This window comes from Sitophilus oryzae, unplaced genomic scaffold (assembly GCF_002938485.1).
Source record: "Sitophilus oryzae breed Bouriz unplaced genomic scaffold, Soryzae_2.0 scaffold_551_pilon_pilon, whole genome shotgun sequence".
Lineage (NCBI taxonomy): Eukaryota > Metazoa > Arthropoda > Insecta > Coleoptera > Curculionidae > Sitophilus > Sitophilus oryzae.
Window position 1 is genome coordinate 370,520 of NW_022147142.1, and position 17,998 is coordinate 388,517.

The 17,998-nt window shown below is 31.8% G+C and overlaps 1 long non-coding RNA gene across 1 annotated transcript; it reads right to left on the reverse strand.

Annotated features, from left to right (window-relative positions):
- Nucleotides 1-2,051: 2,051 nt before the first annotated feature.
- LOC115887006 lies at nt 2,052-9,611 on the reverse strand. Its single transcript, XR_004050988.1, has 3 exons — nt 9,341-9,611; nt 9,154-9,259; nt 2,052-2,210 (listed from the first exon to the last, which is right to left on the reverse strand). It is a non-coding gene; the product is annotated as an uncharacterized LOC115887006 (long non-coding RNA).
- Between the last annotated feature and the right edge of the window lie 8,387 nt (nt 9,612-17,998).

The window sequence follows — 17,998 nt, forward strand, 5'->3', positions numbered from 1 at the left end:
TGTAGTATGTAATAAATATATTGCAAAATATAAAAAGTTCCAACCATTATGGCCAATACTGTATCTGAAATGTCGTTAAGGCGTTTTTCTTTAATACGGTAGTATACCGCAAGAAAGAACGTGGTTTATTTGTATATTCTATTAAAAAAAGATGCAATCGACACGAAGTTCTACGTAGTTGCAAATCAATTGAGCCCAATGAAAAACTGTTTTAAAGGACTAACTAGAGATGGGCCAGCTGTTCAGAGCCTGCATCCGAGATTTCCATATTAAAGAAATTATTTCTGATGTAAGACAAACATTTTATAATAGCGTTTTAACAGATATTGCAATAATCTTGAAAGTATTTTCTCGCAGTGGTCACTAATTTCATGTAAAATAAAAAAGCTAATGATAACGTTACTCTGCTAAAAAAATATTCTATCATCGTATCAAAAAATGGGTTGCAATATGTCTCTTAAGATTCATTTTTTACCCAACACCTAGACTTTTGAAGTCTGCCTACTAAGTAGCTTGAAAAATTACTGTATTAGTATTATAAATTAATGGAGGAAGATTGGATTCTTTCCGTGCTGGCGGACTAATGTTGGTCTCTTGAAGATGCTCTAGAAGCAGTTCATAAATGGATTGCAAAAAGACATCGCGACATTTAGAGACTCAACAAATTCAAAAGTATCTATTTTTTTTAGTTTATCAAAAAGAAAATTAAAAAAATCTTGTTTTGAAAACTACAACTTAGTTTTTAATTTAATTGTTATTTTCGTATTCAGCATCCCGAATTTAGCTAAGAAATGTACGTTTTATACAAGATACCACCAATAAACTAATGTTTGTTGTCCAGTGATATTACACATGTTCATTACACACCAATGTTCTTCACAAAGCATCAACAATAGTAAACTCTCAAACATAGTGTAATAAGCGAATTGTGACAAATTGGCGAAAGCTTTTTTAAATAGTTATTTGTGGTTATATTTCATTAGTATTGAAAGCAACCTGCCTGAAGCCTAACATATGACGCAGTGTCGAACAACTTGGTCCAAGGAAGTGAGGGGAATCAATACATATCACTTACTACTCTCATGTATGTACTTATTACTCTCATGTAGGGTAAAGGACTGAAGGGAGACTTTCGGAATCGCTCATCGTAATTTTTAAAATGAAATTTCTGGGCAAAGAGTGCTCGCGTTTACTTGACAGGGCAAACTGACTTTTCAGAAAAAAATGTGACAAATGTCATAGTTAAAGGTGTTAAAGGTGGGCGACTAATAAACGAAAATTCAAAAAACATTTTCTTATTTTTCGGTTGTAGATAAAACGTTGTACATGACACGTGCGTTTAAAGATGATTACAACACTCGTGTGATTAGAACGACTCGGTCTACGATCTCGACGTTCTAATCGTCGTTCTAAAAGCAGCCTGCCTGAAGCCTCACATATGACGCAGTGTCGAACAACTTGGTCCAAGGAAGTGAGGGGAATCAATACATATCACTATACTCTCATGTAGGGTAAAGGACTGAAGAGAGAGAGAGAGAGACCTCATACTCATCATGCATATTTTGAATATGTTTTTTCATTACTTGAAATAAAACTGTTAACATATCGCATATTTCAAATATAATCCAATATTTGATTTTGAAAGACGAAAAAACTTAATAAAATACTAAAATATACTAATAATGACACGTAATTGAAAAAATTAGACACCTACCAACTATATTAGAAACTTGTTAATTTAATTATTATCCTACGATTTAATCATTATATTTTATTATAAAAAGTTTTTTGTTAAACGATTGCAGAACATGAACAAAAATATATATCCTATTTGTTAATGAAAATCCATTTTTATGTTATCTGTTAATGAATAAAATTACTCGGTGTGAATTAGACCAGAATTAATTTAGATGAAAACAGACATTCGTTTAGCATTTTGTGGGAATCCATAAATTCAATATGGTCTAATATATGTTAAATATAATTTTATTTTTAGTACTACATACATTATTAGTGCATGTTACGATGCATTAAAATTGATTATGCTTGCATTGTATTATAGTTATCATTTTAATTATAACAATAAAACAAAACTACCTTATACGTACTATTTTAGCCTATATGGAGAAGAACGTTAATAAAAACAGTTCATTCCGGTATTTCTAATAGAAATTCAATAGAGATTGGTACTCTTCTTTTGTCGGGATTACCTGAAACAAAAGAAATATTAGTTAGGCTAAAATAAAACTATAATATAAATGTTTATATTAGGACAAAATAAGACAAATCTTTTTTTTTTGTTTTTCAGTTTATTCGCTTTTATCACAACATACCATTTTCATAACTTCTTTATTGCAATTATAAGGACTTTTTGCGTATGCGCATTCAAAATTGAACGTAGTGATGAAAAATAGTTCCATTCAAATATCTTGAGAACTGTTGTCCATTGCGATTTTTACTAAAAGAACTTTTTTACGTAAAAAACAGCGGAAATGTATATTTTTCTCTCAGCAGCGTAACACAGGTATGAAAAGTCATTACTCTTCAAAACAGTTAAAAACATGTTAGTGGAGCGCCCAGAGACTTTTACCTCGGAATTCAATTACTGTCAATGTATTAATGTGAAACCTTCTGTATTGTGTTTTATAGATAAAATACTAAAATGTTTACCCATTTTTTTGAGTTGCTTTTAATTTTTTATTTTAGTAATTTTAGTAAATTCTTAATTATTTCCTTCTTAATTTTTTGATTTTTGTAATTCTTTTTCTAAGTAAATTTATTGAAATAAATAAATCTAATGCGTAAATCGTCTGCTTATATTCTAATCATTGAAATTTTGATTGAAATCGAATTATACAGGGGGGCGCGTCATATACGACGCGGTTTTTGCAAAGAGAACAAAAGTTTGTATTGAAGTGAAATTTTATGAGCCTCTCTTATGTAAGTCAATTTAAAGCATTTTGTAAAATTATGTAGAGTTCTACAGGGTGTCCCCAAAAAAAGTTACACATCAAAGTTATATTTTTTGTAATGGAACACCCTATATATTATTTGATTTTTGGATTCTAGTAAAAAATAAAGGTTTGTTTCATTAGAAAAGTATATGACTAAAATGTATAGTTTTTGAAATACATTAACCGGCACGAAAAATGGGCACCTTAAAACTTTGATGTATTTTAAAGGTTAATATATTTTATTTTAATGGTCCGATTTTGATGATTTTAAGCAGTGTGTAGCCAAATTATTTGACTTCTTAGTATCTTTTTCTAAATTAAAAATGAAACTCCCCATCTGTTAATTATACGAGGGAAAACAAAATGTTGATATTTTGGAGAAAGTTTGAAACACCATGTGGAATATGTTAAAACAATAAGAAATTTAAAAATAATTTTATCATCTAGATACATCCTTTCTCGATTGTATGTTTTTTGGTTCTTTAGCTTTATTTGTGTTGGAAATATTCGCTTTTGAAGAAGACACAACAAACATTTTTTCGGAATTTTTACATTAAGACCATGCCTTTTCCTTAAGGTCCCGAAGCAGGCCTTCTTGACATAAGACTTGCTTTATTTAATCTTCTTCTTGTAGTCCGTTAGTTAATATGTACGTTCCTTAAGTGCAATTCATTATCAATTTGAAAAGCTGGCAAACGGCGGTTTCTTAGCAATAAACTGTAGCGTTTTTAAAACAACTACCACAGGACATCCGTACATAAGATAATGTCCGTACACAAGACACTACCTTGGACACAGTCCGTACCTTGGACACAGTCCGTACCTTGGAAATAGTCCGTACCTTGGACACAGTCCGTACCTTGGACACAGTCCGTATCTTGGACCCTAAAAATATGAAACTCTTGTTTAAAACCAAACAAGGTCTAATAAACAAAATAAACCTACCTCGAAATACTTCCGAGGGCTCAATAAATAATAAACAACATGTCCTTTCTTCCATGTGACATTCTGGAGGACAAAAGAAAAGGGACGCCAACGTGCCAGCAAAATACAAATACAAGTTAGGACATCCGTAACTCTACCCTAAAAATATTCAATAATAATATCGAATCGATAAAAGGTAATAACTATCTTTACCTGTAGCCTCGAAATAGCAGCTGATTCAAATTATACAGCAAGACTTAAATAATCACCATTTCCAAAAGCTGGGATACAACAGAGCGTCAAAACAAAGTGAGGTTAAGCACGGAGACAGTTGACAGAAGCGATGTTGACAGCGCCTCCTTCAGAGCAATAACAGGGTTGTGTCGAACGATAACAGGGTTGGCGACTAGGGAATCGTAAAAATTACGCGTCAAATAAACTATCAGGCCTGAACGAGGGAATCCGGTGATGATAGGCCAGACATCATATATTATATGTAAAAAAGACATGTAACGAACTAAAAACGTTACAAAACTTACAATAAGTCGATCGTCTCGATTAGAAGTTCTCATACGAAGGTTTCTGTACGTCTAGATTGACGTCCTCATGGACGTGAACGTAATTCAAAAACCACTTAGTATACTCTATGGTATTAAGGTATTTTTGGAACCGGAATTTTATAGCAAATTCACTGGACTAGACAAATATAGATATATATTTGACTCACCCTGTATATCTATAAAAATATTTTTGAAATGAGAACTACCATTATACGCATATTTTATAAAAGGTTTGGAGTGAAAATCTCAAATAAGAATCCTGATACAGAGCTTTTCCGGAATACGGAGCCATCTTGTATGTATGCATTTGTATATGTGTGTTTATTTAAATACTAAATTGACAGCAACGAGTTTAAATGGGTAAACTTTGTAATATATCTTATTAACAATACAATGCAAAAAGTTTTTTATAAAAATTAGTTCACAGTAAATGAATTTCGAGGTTTGTATCCCACAAAGGCTTAAAGCACTCCACTATGTAGTTGGCGCTCCCTACAAGGAGTTATACTAATACCAAAGTAGAATTTCTCAAATGAAGAAACACCCAAACATCAATTTTCATCCAAATATCGACGATTATTATTTTTAGCTATATTTACATCCCAAAGTATTACACAAAATATTCAGTTTCCCTTTTATATTTTAAAATATATATTAAGAAAAGGTCACACGCGATGTGCAATATCGATAAGAGGCTTCATTTTATAGCTGTCATATGTTGCCACTGGGAATATGCCACGGTTATCCCCCATGGCAATAGAGTTATAAGAGAAAGAAAGCTTCGTAAAAGGAGGATATTTCTCTCTCTATCTTATTATCCAAATGGGTATTGTATAACCATTTTTCTAGAAAATTGGTTCGTAGTTCTTCGACCTCGAAAATGAAAGGAGTGCAAGCGTAAATATGTCAAGGGAATATCATGTTACTGAAAAACAATGTAGGATAAGAAATAAATAAAGGGATTAAAGTATAACATTCGTCAATTTTGTACGGGATGTTGCATTAAAAATGGGGCTTTGCTTCTCATATTTTAGAGTCTACTCCTAGTATTAAAAAAGAGATTAATACTAGTATTAAAAGAGATAAAAAAATTACCCTAAAATAATAGAAATAGAGTAATTGGGACCAAAGAAATTGACACGATTTTTTTTATTTTAAAATTTCTAAGTCGATCTACAGGGTGTCCGAACTGTATTCCGGAAACTTTGGCAGCATATTCTGCAGATAAAAATAAGTAAAAAAGTCTTATAAACGTATGTCCTAAAATGCTTAGTTTCGAAGATACAGGGTGTAGAAATTTCATTTTTATTTCGACTTTTTCCAAATAATTTCTGAAGTAACGGCAATATTTGGAAGAAACTTGGCGTCTGGGAGTTTTTTGACATGAGAAATTTGATTTTAAGGTCAATATGATTCCTATTTGTAGAGGGAGCCTACCTACACGTGTTTTAACTGTTTTGAAGAGTAATAACTTTTCGTCCGTACCTGCATAAAACTATGGAGTGAAAAAAATATACATTTCCGTGACTTTTACGTAGAAAATGTCTCTTGGGAAAAATCGCTACGGGCAGCCGTTCTCAAGATATTTAGAATGAAAATAGTCAATACATGTCATTATTGACAGAAAATAAACACGATGAGTAGATAGTTATTTGACTGAAATAATAGATTGGGAGTATTTTTATTTTCATAAATTAATCATAAATTTTTCTGCGAAAAAATGATGACAAAGGAGTTTTTGTTGAACATTTGGCACAAAAACATTTCAAAATTATGATTTCAGTCTAATAACTATTTAATTAACATGTTTAATTTATGTCAATGATGATTGCATGATAATAGAGGGGTATTGATAATTTTGATTCAAAATATGTCGAGAACCATTACTCGCAGCGATTTTTACCAAGTGACCTTTTTTACGTAAAAATCGTCGTAAATGTATATTTTTTACTCAGTAGTTTTATACAGGTACGGACGAAAAGTTATTAATCTTCAAACCAGTTAAAAAATATGTATGTGGAATGTGGCGCCCTCTGCAAGTAGGTCATATTGACATCAAAATCATATTTCTCATGTCAAAAAACTCCCAGACCCCAATTTTTATCTAAATATTGATGTTACTTCATGAATTATTTGGAAAAAATCGAAATAAAAATGAAACTTGTAAATACACCCTGTATCTTAGAAATTAAGAATTTTAGAACATACATATATACGAACTTTTACTTACTTATTTATTTTTATCTCCAGAATATGCTGCCGAAGTTTCCGGAATACAATTCGGACCACCCTGTATAACGAAATTATTTATTACTTCATAATTTGTTGTGGTGTTTAATAGAATATACTAATACCAATATACAGGTAAAAAAAATTTTGTTTTTACCTCTTTAGATAATTGTGATCAGGTATTAATTGTTAAATTGAAGTTTGACTTCATGTAATGTTATTTTAAGAGAACGGGTTTAAGAGCGGTTTATAATAGAGGGATTTGCGAAAAACTAAAGCGTTTTTGAATAGTGTATTTGGATATTTTAAATAGTTTTTTCTTTATTGTTTCTGTGTTTTTTGCGTCTGACGACGGGATATACCTACTAAAACGTTAAGCATTTGTCGGTTAGTTAAATTTGTTTTACTAGTAAACATCCAGTGACTTTTTTAGGCCTGTTCCAAACACCGGATCACCGTTTCAACACCGGTGTTGGGCTGACCCCGATGGCGAAATATGGACTATCCGGTGTTCTGGTATCGACACCGATACCGGTGTTCATTTCGATATCGGTGTTCATTTCGATACCGGTGTTCATCTCGATACCGGTGTTGGTCTAGACACCGGTGTTCATCTCGATACCGGTTTTGACTACGACACCGGTGTTTGGTAAACGGGTTAAAGAAGAAATAATGCTATGTATAAGTTCAAAATAAACCATGATAATAATAATGTCGTATCGGTGCTTATTTTTATCGTTTATTAAAGCGCACAGACTTTAAGCTTTCAAATTTAAATATATTTTTTTGCCAGACTAATCACTAAAATAAAATATCAGATAAAAGCTTCAGATAAACAACCATAAAGTAAAAGATTGTTTAATCAAAAACAGACATAAAACAAAACAAAACATAAAGAAACCAAAAATTCGTAGCTGTAAAATAAACTAAAAAATATTACATTAAAAAAACAAAAAAAAAAACAAACAAACGGCACTATCGACATCGACACCGAGACCGGTGTTGAGATAAACATCGGTGTTCAGATAAACACCGGTGTCGAGATAAACACCGGTGTTGAAATAAACACCGGTGTCGAGATAAAGACCGGTGTTGAGACAAACACCGGTGTTGAGACAAACACCGGTGTCGGTGTTGACACCGGTACACCGACTGAAACACCGGTGTTCAAATTTCAACACCGAACAGGTCTAGACTGGTTTCCGTTTCGATGCAACGCAGTGGTGTTAGAAATAGAAAAAATACCTTTTCTGTTTTGTAGATTTCTCTTAAAATGGTGGAAATCACAGACTTTTTCAAGGCCCTTTACATAGTAAGGGTCTTGAAGTAGTAATTTTTTTCTATATAGCTTTGTTTTATTTATTCTAAAGGCTAGAAGATAGTAAACGAAAAATAATGAAATTTTTTGGCTGGGGATTTGGCCCTCCGCCCCATGTTTTGGTTTTGGATTTTCTCCAACAGACCTATTTATTGTATCGTATGCAAAAATTGTTTACCAAAATGGAGAGTAAACGAGCTTGTTTACCGGATTATATTGCTTTTCTATATGTTGACACTCGTGAAACTTTCCATTTAATAACGTTAGATTTTAATACAATAGAGTGTTATAGAAAAGAAAACAGAATATTTGTCTTTCTAAAATACAGATTGCTTGTTATCATAAGACGTTTCTAGCGAAAATATTCTAATTTTTCTTATTCCTAATTTTAAAATTGTTAAGCTTCATTCAGAACCTCGAAATTAGTGGAATAAATTAGTGGTTTCATTTTTCGTAGAAGTTTTTTCCTCTAATTTCAATGTATGTGTTAGACTCATATGCCGAATTCGCCCATTGAGCGAAATAAATACTCATTTCGCGATATGATTAAAGCCAAATGAACGGTTGCCGAAACCATAGTTTATTTCTGAATTTGCTTAGACTGATATGCACATTTTGCGAAATGGACAATCTGTAGTTGATCAAATGCCGAATAATCATATATTTTGGTAAGTGATCATTTTTGTTTATCCATTTCGCCGATTGTTTAATTTAGGAATGCTCAAACCTCGAATACAATGCAGATTCTGTGGGGAAGATGGGGAAACACCAGAACACCTTATCACTGAGTGCGCCGAGACGACGACCATTCGTGCCATGAACTTTGTTGATATCGAAGATCGAGAGCTGGCCTCTGTGGAGCCGTCTCAAATATTGGCCTTTGTTAAAGCCTTAAGACTGTATGATGAACTCAAGAAAGGGGAACACACAATAGATCTGTAAGATCGCGGTGATTAACTCCCTTCCTAAACATTTCTACCTCGAATACAATTACAAATATGATATTTATCGCGAAAAAACTCCTTTTATTTCGCAAAAATAACTAGTTTACAACTGAAGTAGAAATTTTAATATTAGGTATAAGTATAAATCTACTTATTACAACAAGAAGAACTGCCATGACATTTACTGTTGCATTTGATTTTGCTTAAGACACATTGAAAATTACATTTTATAAAGCCTTGCTTGGACTTGGTCTCCTTAGCAGCAATCTGCCTCATCGAAAATGACGTGGATGGAACATCTTCCGCAGACATAAATTAACTTTCAGACAACTGTAAGAGACGAAGAATTTTTGTATAAATTCACCAGAACATTATAATCGTATTATACACAAAAAACAAAATGTTACTAACCTGAAACTCATTTCTAGTATACATTTTCTCAAAAACGCCATTGGCTGTTCCTAGTTTGTAAAAACCGTCTTCTTCAGAAATGACTATAGCCATAATATTTCTAGGTGCCGCACGGTCTCTGTCTTCATCAGGAATTTTAATAATCACATTCTGCCCAACAGTAACCAAGGGGGACTTCTTTGCACTGTAACTAACCATCGTATCTGCTTCCCTTTTTAAACCATGTGCACTCGCAGTTCTATTTTTCTGCATTAATACCGTCCGGGCATTAAGTTTTCTGAAGCCAAATAAAATATATATTACATGACAAATTGGCAAAAACACCCAAAATCTGAATACAAATACATACTTATTATAAAATAGGTTTTGCACTTACCCAACATTTTCGACGTCTTCGGTGTTATTTAAATTATTATCTAAATCCCCTTTTTCAGGTGGCAGCTCTGCGTTCAAATCCTCAATGAGTCTGACACCGTTATCATACCCTGTGTCCTCAGATTCATTTTGTTGAGTTCGAACTATATTATCTTCAGTAAATGCAATTTTTTCTCCATTTTCTTCATTTTCAGGCTCCTCGTTGCAAGATTCTCTCGGATTTGTTACTTTTTTCATATTTTCGTATGATAATAATTTCTCTATATCTTTTTCTCCTTGCAATTTTTCAACAATTTGTAATGGCAAGACAGAGTCCCTAAGGCCATTTATCATAGCTATTTCAAATAATGCCTCATATGGAGTTCTTTGAGTACCTTTGTGATAGGATCTATTTTTTTTATCTGTACAAATCTTAATCTCTCAGACCATTTAGTTGAATTATTTTCATTCATCCAAGCAACTAATATGTCACGAACGTCTTGATTTGCTCTTTCCACAGATCCCTGACTCTCAGAATGCTGTGGTTTTCCGTTAACAATTTTGGTCTCGAACATATCTGCTAACTTAGTAATTACAGCATTTACGAGAACTCCCTGCCATTATCACTATGTAGTAGACATAGCGCTCCAATTATACAAAATATATCCATTAAGTTGTAAGCTACTTCTTCGGCCCTCTTTGTCTTCAAGTGTCGAAGGAAAACAAATTTGGTAAGGTGATTTTGATAATTTAATATAAATTTAAATTCTCCATCTCTTTCAGATTGCATGTCTATAAGATTAACTTGACCTCGTTTATTAAATTGATTGATTAGTAACGCTTATTTTGCTTTTTCGGACTAGTGAAGTGGACTCTTAAGCATTTTTTGTCGGTTAGGCAAATCTGTTTTACTAGTAAAACTCCACTGACTGAGCTTCCAATTTTTCTTACCCCTAATTTTGAAATTTATTATTCGCTTCATTCAAAACATCGAAATTAGTGGACTAAATTAGTGGTTTCATTTAGTGAAGAAGTGTGGTCCTCTAAACGCCAAAATTAGTGATAGTAATTTTTCATTAGTAGAAAAAGTTAACAAACTTTTAACTTTTACCAATAATTATACTTTAAAATTTCTGAGTAACGCCATTTTGGCGTTTGATAATTATTCCTCTAGAGAAATTGTGGTTAGAAATAAAACATTTATTGTTTTATAAGCTAATTTCTTTCTCTATGGATACAACTGACTACCGCAAGCTGTTGTTAGGATATCCTATAATTTTAATTGTATTTTTTAGACATTGTGAATGACCGTAAACATTTAAGTATAAATATAAAAAGTATAATTGAATTCACTAATTATATTCCACTAATTTCGAAGTTCTGAATGACGATAGATGATATTTACTATATAATTTTACATATGACAATAGCCTTTATTGACATATCACCAAAATCTGACCCGAAATTTCCGAACTATTTTTTTGACATTGTGAATGGTCGTAAAGCCTTGTATAATTTATACACGTTAAGTATATTTTTAATATATCGTATGCTTGGATAAAAACGGCGTCAGGGATGGCTATGAAATGAAGATCGCTGTCATTTTATATGTAAATTTATATGGGAAATGTCATCGATGTTCATTTCCAAGCTAACTGGACGCCGTTTTTTTCGAGTATACGGTATTTGTCAAGCTTTTAAAGGTTTTGGAAAAGAGATATAACCCAAAAATAGATGTTTATAACTAGAAGTATTACTGAACTATTAAATAAAACTCGAATAGAAAATACCTATACTACATGAATAAATAAATACAATTCTTACATAATCGTCTTTTCCCTATTTGTTTCGTACAATAACAGACTCCTAATAGTTTTCCGAAAATAAGGTTATTTATTCTATGTTTCTTGAAAGTCGGCTTTTCTGATCCATTAAAATGAATTTATAGGTTGTTTATAGCATTTTTTCCCAAATGTATTTTCATAATGCATTTTTGAAAATGCCAAACCAAACCAAACCAAATCAACTTGACTTCGAGGAAAATTTATTTTATTTTCCAGCTACCTCAGCGCCTATTATTCGACTTTAACTCCATCGCCATCCGCTAGATTGCATGGGCATATAGAGATCATAAATAAATCCATATAAATTTTAGTACCCCGACTATGAAATATATTACCGATATGAAAAACTACGTTTTATAAAAATATAAAGTTGTTTTCGATAAAAATTTATACAGTTCTGGTAGTACCATGCCATGTTTTACGATTCAGGGAAGATTTCGACAGACGATGACAGAAAAAAAAGCAGATAACGTCCCATACCAATCTATGTATTTTACTAAAAAAAGTTTCCAATATTTTTTAAGTTAACTATGGATGGGTTTAAATATAAATCCGTCATGCTTCGTCTCTTGTTGTTTTCAACTTCGAATTGATGGTTACTGATTTGATCGCGTTTAGTGCTGCTTGACTATCGGATAGGATGGCAATTTCCTGTTTTCGATAGTTATCTAAGATAAATTGTACGCATCTTTCGATAGCGTAAATTTCTGCCTGAAGGATACTGGGGTAGGTGCCCATTGGTTCGGAGTCTGTCTCTGCTTTAGTTTTGGAAGCATCAGTATACCACGTTATGGTATGGTCTTTACTTTTTTCACAAATTATATTTCCTAACACTTTTTCGTATACTCGCTTTTCAAACCCGTGTATTTGTATATATCAGTTGTTTACGATATTCTCAGATGGTGGCAGCACCGGCAGAGAATGCACAAGTCTATATACATTTTTTATAGGTGCGTAAAAGTAACTACAACTTTAAAATCTTGAATTTTAAAATCAGTGTTTGAACAAAAATCTCCTTAATATTTAAAATTACTCACCGAACAAGGGTAAAAATACACTGATAAAAAAATATGTAAAAATACACATTAGATCATTGGTTACTTTTATGCCATACAAATATGTGTAACATTCCATCTTGTCTGGAATTTTACATTTATCATGTAATTTTACATTTTTGGTGTGTAAAATTAAAATGTAGAAATGCATTTGGTATTTAAGCTTACAATGTACTTATACTTCTTTTGTGTGTCGTAATTATACGACTAAGTTCACTTCAGATTATGTATTTTTACTACATTAGCATGTATTTTTACATTATATGGATATGTAACTTTTTTTACTCTGTCCGATTTAATGTGTATTTATACCATGTATTATTACACTATAGATGAATGAATATGACCAGGAGCTAGGAATTGGTAAATTGCATCCAAAAGGTGTTTATAAAAGAAACTCATTGGATTATTTAAACATCTATTAACTTTCAGTGTTATAGTTCCATAAAAAGATATTTAAACACAAATCAAAAATATCGAGAATAGATTACTTAAAAAACATAAAATATTTTTTGTTATTGAATATAAAACAATTTAAACAAAATTAGTTCAAAATTTTATGATCTACAATGTAATCTGTGAATGAATGCTATATTTCATATTAAAAACTTACCTTCTGAGATACATTTTGCTTTTACGAGTATGTCGAAATTCAGATGAAGTTTTACATTAAGCTTTTGAATCATATCTAGGGTTACTACAGCTTCTTAGAAAAAAGTGACTAAAAAAGGAATAAGCCGAGATAATACTCTTGGATCTGACCCTACTACAAACAAGTATTGTATAATATTATTTTGTAAACGTATTTGTCAATATATACATACCTTATTAAAACCGAATTCGATAAATTTTGTTCATCGAAATTTCCACATTTTCCTTGTTTGTTAGTTACGTTTTTTTCTCGTTTCTATTTTGTTATGTGCCATAAAGATGACATCAAAGTTTCTTTTCTGAACTATATTCAATTATCTTTCATATCTCTCTTCCAATACTATATATAGATTCACACGCAGCCCTATAAAATCTAAATATTATTTTTGTTTACAGAGTTTTAAATATTTTGTATTAAACTTATTAATAACAACTTACCTTTCATTTTCACCTAGACAATTAATCCAAATAATATTGATTTGTCCAATATAAGTTAAATGGTGCAGCTGTATCACCCAAAACGACAAGTGCTATAGTGATGGCGGACCTAATACAGTTCAGTCTCTATAGACAGTGGACGGCTTCATTGCGTGGTCTACTATTGCGTAATCAAGCACGTGATCCGATACATGATTATAATTGGTTGACTTTTACATTGTATTTTGTGATTCTACATAGTAGCGTGTACTTTTCATGTAAATTTACGTATAATAGAAGAAATATTACATGCAGCCTTGTAAAAATACACATAAAATGTATTTTTACCATACACTTTGTAAATATTCAATTACTCATATGTAGAAATACCTTCCTAATTATTTTTATGTAAAAAAACCCTAAATTGTCTGTGAAAAAATAATGTAAATTTACCCTAATTTTTATCAGTGTACATCTGTTTGGACTTCCTCTTAATGCAAAATCCTGGTTACACTCGAGGAATGTATGTCCAGAAATAAGAAACGAGGGTCGATGCTTTTGATGAGGGTTGGTTTAACAAAATGTGTTTCCCCCCCAAAAAAAATTTTGGCTAGACTTTTAATAATATATTTCGGCAGGCATCACATCCTTAATCTGTCTACTACAAATTTATTTATTTGTTCTTTTCTTTTTTTATTTTCTAAAAAAAACAGAGCTTATACGTATTATTTCGGTATGCCAGTGTGAGTGGATTTATTATAAAAACTTCTGGTTATCTTTATTATCCACTGAAATAAAAATTCGGTTGTTTTCAATTTATTTTAAAAATGGTAAAGAGAAAATATGTTTCTTCTGGCCAGACATAACACACCTTAAAATACTTGCACTTATTTCTGGGACACCCTGCATAATTCAGGAGGAAGTTAATATTGTAGTGGAACAACCCAGGGTCGTCAACAAAGTTGAAAGAGGTAGTATTTTGGCCAACTGTACCAACTTTGGAAAACTCTCAAATCGTATTTTTAATCATATCTCAATATTTTTGAAATGGAACAAAGGTGGCTCATTAGCATATTTGGAAAAAGCATTTTTTACGAATAATCTGATACCACACACTTGGTATTATAAGTCAAATTTTCGTTACGAACCGCAAGTTATAATTTCAAATAGATCATATGCGAAAATGTCAAAAGTTGACATGTGATATGTCATTCTATTCAGAGTGTTATTTACTATTGAATAAAGTAAAAAAATACTGAGAGTGCCATTTAAAAATCAAAAGTTGTGTCATTTCAATAGGTCATTCAATCCTAATATACAGGGTGTCCCAGAAATAAGTGCAAATATTTTAACTGAGAGTTCAACCCCAGAAACACGCCTGTGAGTTTTTTTTTGCAAAAAAAATGAAAATTCGGAATTTTTTGAAAAAAAATTTGGATTTTTTTTTAGTTTTTAGTTAAAAAAACATAATTTCTTGATAATATGGCAACATACGTGGTAGATTAGATTTACAAGAAAGAAAATCCAGGAAAGATCCATGGTTCTCAAAATTTTGGCAAAAAAACTCTTATTTTGGACTTACTTGAAAAACGATAAAGAGAAATTATGTTTCTTTTATCGAGATCTACCACCCCTTAAAATACTTGCACTTATTTCTGGGAAAAAATAAAAAAGTTATAGGGGTGAGCCACTTTTGAGACGCACCCGGTATATGATTTAGTTAACATTAGTTAAATAATGAGAAAATATTTACCTTTAATAACATACTTTGTCAGAAAAATTACGAATCAAAATGGGAAAACCCCATAAAAACATCTAGAGGAGTCGAAAAATGCAAGAGTTTCAAATTCACCCTACGATTTGAGAGTCTAAAGGCTATTATTTAACAACTCTTATCTCTGTTTGTCGCCTGATTTTCCTCTCTCTGGTTTTGCAAATAATATTTTAAAAATCAATAATTTTATTTATGTATACAGAGTGTGTTAAAACTGAATGTTTTGAATTTAAAGAAATATGTCTATTTTTAAATAGGCGGTTCATCTCAATATTTTTAGAAGTTAAGTTTTCATAATGGAGTAAGACTCCAAAACTTTTCCGAAAATCGGAATTGGAAACCTAAAATGTTCCCAATAAAAAATTTAAAGATATTTAACGTAGGAAGACGAAAAACGGATATACTCTTACCTCCCCCTCTTTTATTCATCGATTCTGTATTTTATCGGTTTAGTTTTCAACTTTTTTAATTGTCAAAGTTGAATCTTATCGTAGATGGTGAAAATACTGTTATAGTCGGAAATTTCCCACAAGTTTTCCCGTTTTTCAGCTCATTTGGCGGCCGGCTATGTCGTAAAAAGTGCACGATTCATGTCTGTCTAGAATTTTACGGCTCTATTAATTAAGGGTAAAAGAGCAGACACAGTTTTTTGCTTGTGGACATAATCAAATAAATTAAAATTAATAGAACGGGAATTAATTTTGTTCTAGACCATTCTGTGTTTAATTATAACTAACGAGTTGTAAGTGTACGTATGTATAATATATGATTTTTAAAAATCCAAAATGGTTTTTAGTAGTCCTGTCGAGATATTAAATCCCGTAAGTTTTTTAGGGGACCTTTTTTATGATTCTAAATAATTTTTAAGGTGTTAAAGTTGAAATTAAGCATGGAAGTTTCTTCGAAAATTTTGGCGTTTGGTCGCTACATTAAATTATACCAGCAGAAAAAAAATAAAGGTGTAAATAAAAATAAGATGTTGCCTCTCGGAAAGGGTAAGTAGCTAAACAACCAGTGAGGGCTCTACGGATAGAGCTAGTGGAGCTTTATATTCGCCCCATTTAAACTGTGTTTCGAAAATGCACTTCTAAAATACACGGATTTTGGTAGCTCAACCGGACTATGGACTAAAAAAATCTAATTACACAGACATCAACAGTTTAGGGATATTGATATGTTCTATTTGATAGGCATTTGAAATGTACCATGTAGATAGGTTTAAAATTCAAAAAAATAATCTCCCACCGAGAGATCAAAAAAAGTTATTCTGCAAATTTGATACATTCTGCACAGGGTGTCCCTTTTTCATGGGTTTTGCATAGGGTTTCCATAAAGGCTTTTGGACATTCCGGACCAACTGAACGCAAAAAAGAAACTATAAATTTATTTATAAACTTTAATCGGACGCAATTAATAACCCCGGAATAAACAAAATATAAACCAAAAAAAAAACATTCAGTTTCCGGAAGTGCACCAAAGCGAAAAATTTGAACGCCAAAGTATGGAAATGGGCACTTTCAAATATGTGTCGCGTCGGTTAAGTAGAGCTGTAGCATCGTAGGTACTAAAATATTCAACAAAGTAACTAATAAATTAATTCAACTGTAACTGGAGTAACATATTTTACTAACTACTAAGTTAAATTGATTTTGCGGTCAGGTTTCCCAGACGCTTTTCCACATCTGGGCCGGACCGCCCTAGTTTTGCAGGGTTTCTCGTTTATAAGTAGAGCTACAAAGGTGCGGTTTTCACATCAGTGTGCTACTTTTTTTGTGAAACTAAAGATGTTGTCCTCATTAGCCGCACAGAATTGTCCTAACCTTCTTAGTTCTTTAAATATAGGGCGAATTTGAAATTCTTCCAATTTTCGACTCGTATCTCGGTTACCTTATAACTTATCGAAACTGAGTCCCATACAATATTTCACGTAGAATTCAGTGGCTTAATGGGCTCTATTCATAAACGAGAAACCCTGTAAAACACACGAAAATGGGACACAACTTGGACATTGCTTATATTTTCAAGATTCTTCCATTAGAGAATTAAGAGAAAATTTGCATTTTCATTTTGATTAAATTTTGAGAACCACTAGATCTTTTCTGGGCTTTCTTTCTTGTAATTTAATCTACTACCTATGTTACCATATGATCAACAAATTATGTTATTTTAACTAAAAAAAATCCAATTTTTTTTTCAAAAATTTCAAAATTTTGAATTTTTTTTCCGATAAAAAAATCGCAAAACCTCATGCACAGGGTGGCGCACCTCATTTACCTTGGTTGATTACAGGGGCGGCTTGTCCTATGAAGCAGATGAGGCAGTGCCTCACCAATACATTTGAAAAATTACACTTATTAATCGATACATCTTTAATCACAATTTTATATTTTTTTCCCTATTTGCATTAATAATAATTGTATTTTTTATCCGTCATTCTACAATAAATTACGTCGATGGTATTCCTTTAAACACGCTTCCTATCCCATATGCGACAAACTCGACGATGTATATCCATCTCATTTGTTCTTTAAGAGGTATATATGCAGAGGTTTGCCTCTCGCCT